Genomic DNA, 9244 nt, shown 5'->3' with positions numbered 1-9244 from the left:
CATGACTTAGACGGGACTTTGTGAACTGATATGTCGGGTGCTCTACAACGACACGTGCTGCTACTTACTGAGCCATGGTTCATACTTGCAGAGAGACCGATCGACCAATATGTATGTACACGTTCACGACAAGAATGACAACGCTACGTACGCTTCAACCAGGTGGGTCCCGACTGTTAGGCACTTCCTTGCCTGCGAAGATGTAGCTGGTGGGTCCCAGCTGTCAGGGGGGAAACATTTTTTCAAGAAATACGATGGGCCATCCGGTGGGACCTAGCTGTCAGGTGGAGGAATCATTATTTTCTACGTAATAAGGAGGCACTTCCTTGCTGCGGCCATGGACCCAGCTGTCAGCCTCTCCACGTACATTACTCTTCCGATGGAAGTCAGTCATTGACCACATTGACCACGCCGCGCCGAGAGCACCAATACGGTGGACGACGGCGAGGCCTACGAAGGGGACGATGCGGAGCCGGGGAAGAAGCGGCAATGGATGCCCATGCGGAGAGGAGTACGAGGGTTCACTGGTTCGGCTGCGGTGTGAGGCTGCCGTCGCCGCAGGGCCTGGCCAGCGGTGGGAGTAGTAGGGGCGGTGAGGCCTCCGCGGTAGCACAGCCAGCCACGGGAGGCAGGAGCTGGCGGCACGACCGGCGCTGCTTTGGCTGGCTGGAGTAAGAAGACAAAAGGTTGAAGAAGCACTATGGGATGGACATTGTACGGACACTAGAGCTAGAATCGTTCATATTGACTAAGTTGACAAAGCCCTCCGTCCCCATAAACTTAGTAGGCCCACATGTCAGCCTCCCACTATGCTAGCTCCCAGCTACCAGGGGGAGTATTCATTTTTTTGTGCGTAATAAGGAGGCACTACCTTGCGTGCGAAGATATATCTGGTGGGTCCGACCTGTCAGTGGGGGGAACATTTTTTTTTTGCGAAATACAGAGGCCCTTCTGGTGGATCCCAGATGTCAGGTGGAGGAATCATTATGTTGCGCGTAATAAGGAGGCATTTCCTTGTGTGCGGCCGTGGACCCAGCTGTGAGCCTCTCCACGAATAGTCCACTTCTAATGGATGTCGTTCCTTGACCACATTGACCACGCCGCATTGAGAGCACCAAGGCAGTGGACGACGGCGAGGCCTAGGAAGGGGATGACGCGGATCCGGGGAAGACGTGGTAGGGGATGCCCATGCAGAGAGGAGTATGAGGGTTCACTGGTTCGGTTGCAGTGTGAGGCTACCGTCACTGCAGGGCCTGGCCAGCGGTGGGAATAGTAGGGGGCGATGAGGCCTCCGCGGCAGCATAGCCGTCCACGAGAGGCAGTAGCATGTGACATGATCAGCGCTGCTTTGGGCGGCTGGAGCAAGAAGACCAGAGGTTGAAGATGCACTACGGCCGTTGAATGGACATCCACTGGTGCGCGTCGGTCCTAAAAAAATGGTTTTTAACCCCTTTCCAAGACGACATTTGGAACCGTCGCCAAGTGAGTGTGGGCGATTGGGGGGGTCCTTCCCACATGATCCAGAAATTATCGGGGATAGGCCCTCCTGGGACACAGGCTGGGGTCGTGTGCGATCGGGCGAGTCATCGAAACCCAAGCATTTCCGTAGGTATGTACATCCCACACAGTAATCCAAGAAAATCATTTCCGTAGGTATGTACATCCCACACGATGAATCCTAGAAAAACATTTCTGTTCGTATGTATATCACACACAATCAATCCAGTGAATACGTTTCCGTACTTATGTACATCCCGCACAGTCAATCCAGGGAAAATGTTTCCGTTCGTACGTACATCCCACATAGTTTTATTTGTAGGCTCGTGTGTGAAAGGTGTAACTATCGCACACGGTCTGCCTTGGTTAAATGTTTGCTTTTATCAACTATATCACACACGATTTCATGAAGAAAACTGTGTGGCATTGGGCTATCCATCGCAAGCGCTTTTACTGCTAGAACCATTTGCAAAGGTCCATGACATATTTAGTAGGTTTATTAGCTTACAATTAATAATTCCAGTATTACGTAAATTCACATTTCATATCGAACAATTGTTTGCCAATTTCATATCAGGACCATAAATATATTATAACATCACAGTACGGTAGCTACATGAAAACAGCATGGTACCACATATAGCTAGTTCAACTTCATAAGAACAATATATTCATTTCCCTAATCGAGATCATCCAGGCTTGTCTTATCCACATCTGCTTTCAGTTCAGTAAGAACCTGTTTTGCACGGTCCAACTGGGAAAGTGCCTCCTCCTTCGCCAACACCATCTTAGCAAAGTCCGATTTAAAAAATCTGAGCTCATTTTCCACCTTAAACTTTTTACCCCGCATCTTCAAATATTCTTCAGTGTTGACAACAATTTCTCTAAGCCTACGTTATGTTCTCTTCCTCATAGATGCTCCAGAGCTTCGCCAGGCACATCTTCAAAGACTGTGGCCACTCTTGATCAACCCACTCTAAGTAAGAACACTTCCGTTCATCCTATAATATTTAAAACTAGATTAGTAACAATTATAGGGGAAATCATTTTATAGCAACATAGAAAATCACCAATGCTTATTTTGAAAAACTGAAGAAACATGTTAATTATGACATATCTTCTCAAAAAGATCAATGTGCAAATGAAATAATTGGTACTGAGACAACAACCAAATTCTGGAACATCAGAAGTTATAATTAACTACAACGACGCTACAAGTTCTTACTCATCTACAATAAATAACAAATTAAACATTTTGTGAGGAAGGTAAATATAACTGCAACAGCATAGCGACTGTGTTTGGATGACAACAAATTGATACTAATAGCTGTGTACATGCATAATTTTAGTAACATAGAACTAATAGCACTAAGGTCGTCTACTATGTATGCCAAAATTGGGCTAAAGACAACTGTTGCTACATCTCGCACCGGTTCCCTACACTAGCGAGCCGATGCAGCGGAAAAAATAGGGACCCGGAATCCAGAGGACGTAGTTGCTCCAATGCCCAGTTCCTTCATGCCATAAAGATTTAGTATTTTACTGCTTGGGTGCTCGGATGTGTGGAGCAAAGTTGGCTACACAAACTGCTGAAGCGGTGCCAAATAATTTTCTAATGGCACCGTTGATGAGATGGCAACAATTTAAGATACTAGGTACAAACTGTGACACTGTCTTAGGATACGTTTGGTTGAAGGTGTGGTATGAATGGGTTGGGACCATGGCAGTGTCTGAATCACATCTAACAAATGATTTTTAACTACGAAAGATGGTCTAACCTTCTCTGCACATGCCAGAAACTTCCTCCCACTGTCCATAGAATCAAACGCAACTAGCTTCACGCATGGAGATTGATGGAGACAATGAGCAGATAGATCTTCATCCAACCCGCTACATTCGTTGCCACTGATGGTCCTAGGGAGCTACAAGAGGAATAAATGACTCAAATCGACCGCCGTGTATAAATCATTCATTCCAAGTCATAGCCCAAGAGGGAGAAGAGAGGGATACCCGGGTGATGAATGAGTCGTGCGGTGCCTCCGGACCTTTCACTTTGAATGATTGTGTGCATCACAAAAGATTCTTCTACTTTACACGCATGGGATGAGTTTGATAATTCAAATTTTGGTGGAAATTTCCCCGGGTACATCATTGCATAATTTAACATCGCTTGCTAATTTGGGCACACAAAAGAGCATACAGCAGACAGACCATACTTACTGAATCGAGCAATTTTAGTAATTAAACAGAGCCAATTGACCTAAACATTGCTCTAACAAAAGACCAGCATTAAAAACAAAGCCTAAGTACGCATAATTTTAAAAAAATTGGCCACCGCGCTGGCCTATGCATCGCCAGTGTGAGATGAGATGTCGATGACTTGTCCTGCCGACATGCCACCGTTGGTGGACTCTGCGTCCCCCCTACTGAAGTCGACCGTGTCCTCGTCCTCGGCGCCGCCCTCAAGGTTGTAGTACTCGTAGTAGTGGTTGTGCCAGAGCTCGCGTTGGTACTCCACCGCCGATTCCTCGACGAATAGACTCTTCTCTACCTCGACTTCGGCCACGCGCAACTCCTCCTCCCAGCGCTCCTCGATCTCCGCCGCCTCCTACATCTCCAGCTCCCGCTCGACGACCTCATGAGGAAGCAGGTGCTCCATGACCACTGCTGCCTTTTCAGACGTGGGTTGCATGCTGGAGTCCGAGGTGTCCTGGAATATCTTGGCGTGTGCATCCTCGATCTTGGCGTGGATGGCCTCGACCCGGGCCAGGGCGACATCGGCGGCACGGATGGCAGCTCAAGTGCTCTCGGTGTTTGTAGTCGCCGTTGCAGCAGCAGCTGCAGTCGTCTCGGCTACTGTAGCTACCCTGTCGGCTACGGTAGACGCCCTCTCGGTAGAAGCGGGCGCGCTCAATACAGATGCGGTGGCACTCTCGGCGTAGGCAGCCACGCGCTCGGCGCAGGCGACAGCGCTCGGGGGGGGGGGGGGGGGGGACGCGACCATCGTACGGGCCTTCACGAAGCGTTTCCATGGTGTCATCTCTGCAAGAAGGGGGTGCAGGAATGGGGGTCGAGATTCGTGAATTCGGGGGTTGCCGGCACTGGAGCAGACGAGCCGGCGAAGCTTAAGGAGGGAGACTTAAATAGACCCAGATATTTTCATCGCAAACGATTCCTAGAAAACAACTGTGTGTGATGTTGTAGATATTTTTATTAGTTGTGAAAGACGAATATGGAGTATAGTGGCAACTGCTGGTGTTTTAAATGTACGAGAAATTTTGTAGTACTAATACAACTGTCATGTCAAGTTTTGGAAAATTTCAGGGGTCATTTGACCTTTTAAGACATTTAAGTGATTTTCTATCCATTTAATGACCGTAATTGAAATTTGAACTACATGTACATGCAACAGCTAACCATAACGGTTTGAAAACTCATATTTTGTGTACTTGTGTGCGATTTAATTCCATGTGTAGTATATTAGAAGGAATTTTCAAACATGTTGGTCTAACGGCTATGACACAATTAAGCATGGAGTGGCATGGCATTTTAATTCCAAAAATTAGAAAAATAATATCAGAAACAAATGGAACCTTGGTTGATGTAATGACATGCCACTAAGATGATGTGGAAAAAAATTTGGCATGTTTGACGAAAGTTTGGACACGCACCCCTCACAAACTGGAGCAACTCACTAGAAGGCTTGTGGTTCTGAGAGGAAACAATGCATGTTTGATGACGAACGGGAGATAGCTTCCTCTTACGGCCTTCAATTTTTTTCTACGTTTAACGTGCAGTACTACAACTGTAATGTGAAATTTTGGAAAATTCTAGGGGTCATTTAACATTTGAAAGACATTTAAGTGATTTTCTAGCCATTTAATTCAAATTTAAACTACATCTACATGCAAAGCCTAGCCATAACAGTTTGACAAATCATATTTGTGTACTTGTGTGCGAGTTAGTTCCATGTGCAGTAAATTAGAAAGAATTTTCAAACATATTTGTCTCACAACATGGAAACACACATATGTATGCATGGAGTGACATGGCATTTTAATTCCAGAAAATTAAAAGTATCAGAAATGCATGAAACCTTGGTTGATGTAATGTCATGCCACCAACATGATGTGGTAAAAAAATTGGCATGTTTGAAGAAAGTTTGGACACACCCCTCACAAACCGGAGCAACTCACTAGAAGGCTTGTGGTTCCGAGAGGGAACAATGCATGTTCGATGACGAATGGGAGATAGCTTCCTCTTACGGCCTTCATTTTTTTTCTACGTCTAACGTGCACTACTAGAACTATAATGTGAAATGTTTGAAAATTCTAGGGGTCATTTGACCTTTTAAAGACATTTAAGTGATTTTCTAGCCATTTAATGACCATAATTCAAATTTGAACTACATCAACATGCAACGCCTAACCAAAATGGTTTGAAAAATCATATCTGTGTACTTGTGTGCGAGTTAATTCCATGTGCAGTAAATTAGAAGGAATTTTTAAACATATTGGTCTCACGACATGGACACATGCATACGTATGCATGGAGTGCCATGGCATTTTAATTCCAAACAAATTAAAAAATGATCAGAAAAACATGAAACCTTGCTTGATTTAATGTCATGCCACCAAGATAATGTGGTAAAAAAATTGGCATGTTTGATGAAAATTTGGACACACACCCCTCACAAACCGGAGCAACTTACTAGAAGGTTCATGGTTCTGAGAGGGAACAATGCATGTTTGATGACGAACGGGAGATAGGTTCCTCTTACGGCCTTCTAATTTTTTTTCTACGTTTAACGTGCACTAATACATCTGTCATGTGATAATTTGGAAAAATTCAGGGGTCATTTGACCTTTTAAAGACATTTAAGTGATGTTCTAACCATTTAATGACTGTAATTCAAATTTGAACAACATCTACATGCAACGCCTAACCATAACGGTTGGAAAAATCATATTTTTGTGTACTTGTGTGCGAGTTAAAAAATCATCAGATGATGTAAATATCTGGTGTTCAGAAAAGAAAATGTAAAGATCTGGTAAGACAACTGGCCCCCACATGATTGGTAGGTGAGTGGGGGGGGGTCATTCATCAGACACGGTTCTGCATTGGAAAACGTCAGCTGTTATGTTCACACACGGATTTTGGCGATTACGTTCACACACAGATTTTTCTGCGGGAATCATGTGTAATTCAAACTACTGTACTTGTAAATTCTGGCGACCAGCGTGTGTACTGTCCCCGTCGATCTAGATTCAGGCCGCCAATAAATACTACCTTGCTCATGTCGTCCCTCCTGCAATCTCATCTACATCCTCCCCTCGCTCGCCCTCTGTCTCTCTCTCTCTCTCAAATCTCTGCCATGGCGCCGCCGGTCTGCCCATGCATCGACGAGGAGTCACCGCCCCCTGAGGACGCTCACTCAATTAGCAGCGAGGAGGACCCCTACGCGCCGCCTGACGTGGTTGTGCCGGACCCCCCCAACTTTGGATTGGTTTTGGGGCCAGTATAATCTTTGTCTATGGAAGTCACTGCCGCCGGCTGAGAAAGCCAGGCAAGTGGCGTTCAAGAAGGAGATGGCGGAGGAGGAAGCCAGGTACCATGTGGCCTGTGAAGACCGTGATGCTGCTTGGAAAAAGGAGGCGGCGGAGCTTTGGGGGCGGGCGTGTCGTCGTGCCGAGGAGGTGTATGAAGACGGGAACTTCGCGAGGAAGGTCATTGGCACTGGGCGCCTTGTCATTGCGTGGAGGTGGGCCGATAAGCTCTGGCGTGCCACCGAGGAGGAGCTCCGATGGGTGCCCAATGAAATGGCAAGATCGTCCGTGCGCATCCGCCAGCAAGAGGCAGATCGGTACGTCAAGCACCGCGAGGCGGAGGAGGCGGAGTACTGCCTCTGCACTAGGAAGATGCCGCGCACCAGGGAGCTGCTGGAGAGCGGCTGCCGGAATACTGGCCCCGGGAGGGATTATTAGTTTTAGTATTGTTCGTTTTCAATTTATGCATTGTACCTAGTAGTTAAGTATCATCATGTATATTTGATGATTATATATATATATATATATATTCTGTGACGAACTAATGAACAATTAATATATATATATATATTATGAATTCCATTTTCTATCTGTTTTTGTATACTAATTTGAATCTAGCTGTTATCATCCACATATACAGAATGGAAAGCGTATATACACACATTCAAACAGAACATATAAGAATGGAAAATAAATTACGCACATTGAAACAGAGTAATAAATAGAGCAATACTATGATTGCTATGAATACATAGCTATCCACGTCGAAACGAATTTTCAAAATAAAACACATCCATTAGACCATGACCAGCAGCCCTTGCCTACGGTAGCTCTTGGCTCTGTCTGAACTCGTGCAGGCGTTCATCCAAGCGGTCGACACGCTCGCGGTACATTTGGATGTGACGGCCATGTTCCTCTACTACGCCCAGGTGGACACCTGGCCCAAGGAGGCGGTCGTGCCTGTGGACCAGCGCGTTGGCATCCAGCGGGCCGCGGACAAGGCGAACGGTGGCACCCATGCGAATGGTGCGGCAGGCATCCGGCGCAAGTATGGCGCGACCGGCCTCTGGTGCAAGTATGGCGCTAAGGGCCTCTACCCACCCCTGGCGAGGAATGGTGGTACTGACCGGACGTGTACCCAGCTGCGACGCCGTGTTGACAGAAGGCAAGCACCGATGGATCCACTCTTTCTGTGAGGTGCGCCGCGCCTCTCGCTCTACGGTGCTCCAACGGTATCGCCATGCGGCATGCCGCGCCTCTCGCTCTGCGGCGCCCCATCGATCATGTTTTGCGGCAAGCTGCAGCCTATCGGCGCTGACATGCCTATCTTGATCCGCGGCGCTCAAGCGCCATGCGCCAAAGGTCTGCCCAACCCTGGCGATGACGTGCTTCACGGTGTTATCCATCGCGTTGCTGGGGAGCACCTCGGGCTCGACGGGCCGTGACGCCTGCTCGTTTTCCTCATCGACGAGGTTGATGGCAGAGGCGGCACTCTGGTGGGTTGGCATGCTTGGAAAAGGTGGATGTGCTACAGGCTGCGCTTGTCGGCTCCATGCATCGTGCGCCACCTACGCGTAATATCCCTGGGTGGCGGGAAACAGGTGAGGAAATGACGGGAAACGGTGGCGTGTTCATAAAACACCGTCAATTAATCGAAACTTAGCATAGAAGGAACATCGAGCTAGCACAAGAAGGAGATGATGATCAGATGAACACGGACCACACTAGGGAACCGTTTATGTTATTACTGGTATTCGCACACATTTCTGATTACATACCTCTTTGCCGTGTATCACACACATCTTTTTATATTGTTCCGTTTATGTTCTCTTGTGTCAACGCAAACAGTTCATCCGAGTGAACCGCATGCCTTATGTCACACACACCTTCATCTGGCTGCCCATTTCTTTTGTGTTGCCTAATCACAAACAGTTCATCCAAGTGAACCGTATGTTGTATATCGCACACACCTTCATCTGGCTGCCCTATTCTTTTGTGTTGCCTAAACACAAATAGTTCATCCGAGTGAACCGTATGTTGTATATCTCACACACCTACATTTGGCTGCCCGTTTCTTTTGTTCCTCTTCATCGCAAAGAGTTAATTGAGCTGAACCGTATGCCCTGTATCGCACACGCAACTAAAATCTGAGCCATGTTTGATGCATCCTCCATCGCAAATATTTTGCACCTTTTTGAAAG

General features: G+C 46.9%; 1 pseudogene; it reads right to left on the bottom strand.

The window, feature by feature from the left end:
* Nucleotides 1-3841: 3841 nt before the first annotated feature.
* On the bottom strand, nucleotides 3842-4537 carry LOC147978949 (uncharacterized; annotated as a pseudogene).
* Nucleotides 4538-9244: the final 4707 nt, after the last annotated feature.

This window comes from Triticum urartu, chromosome 3A (genome assembly GCF_056163025.1).
Source record: "Triticum urartu cultivar PI428250 chromosome 3A, HENAU_Tu73, whole genome shotgun sequence".
Taxonomy (NCBI): Eukaryota; Viridiplantae; Streptophyta; class Magnoliopsida; order Poales; family Poaceae; genus Triticum; species Triticum urartu.
This window is presented reverse-complemented; position numbering and strand designations above follow the sequence as displayed.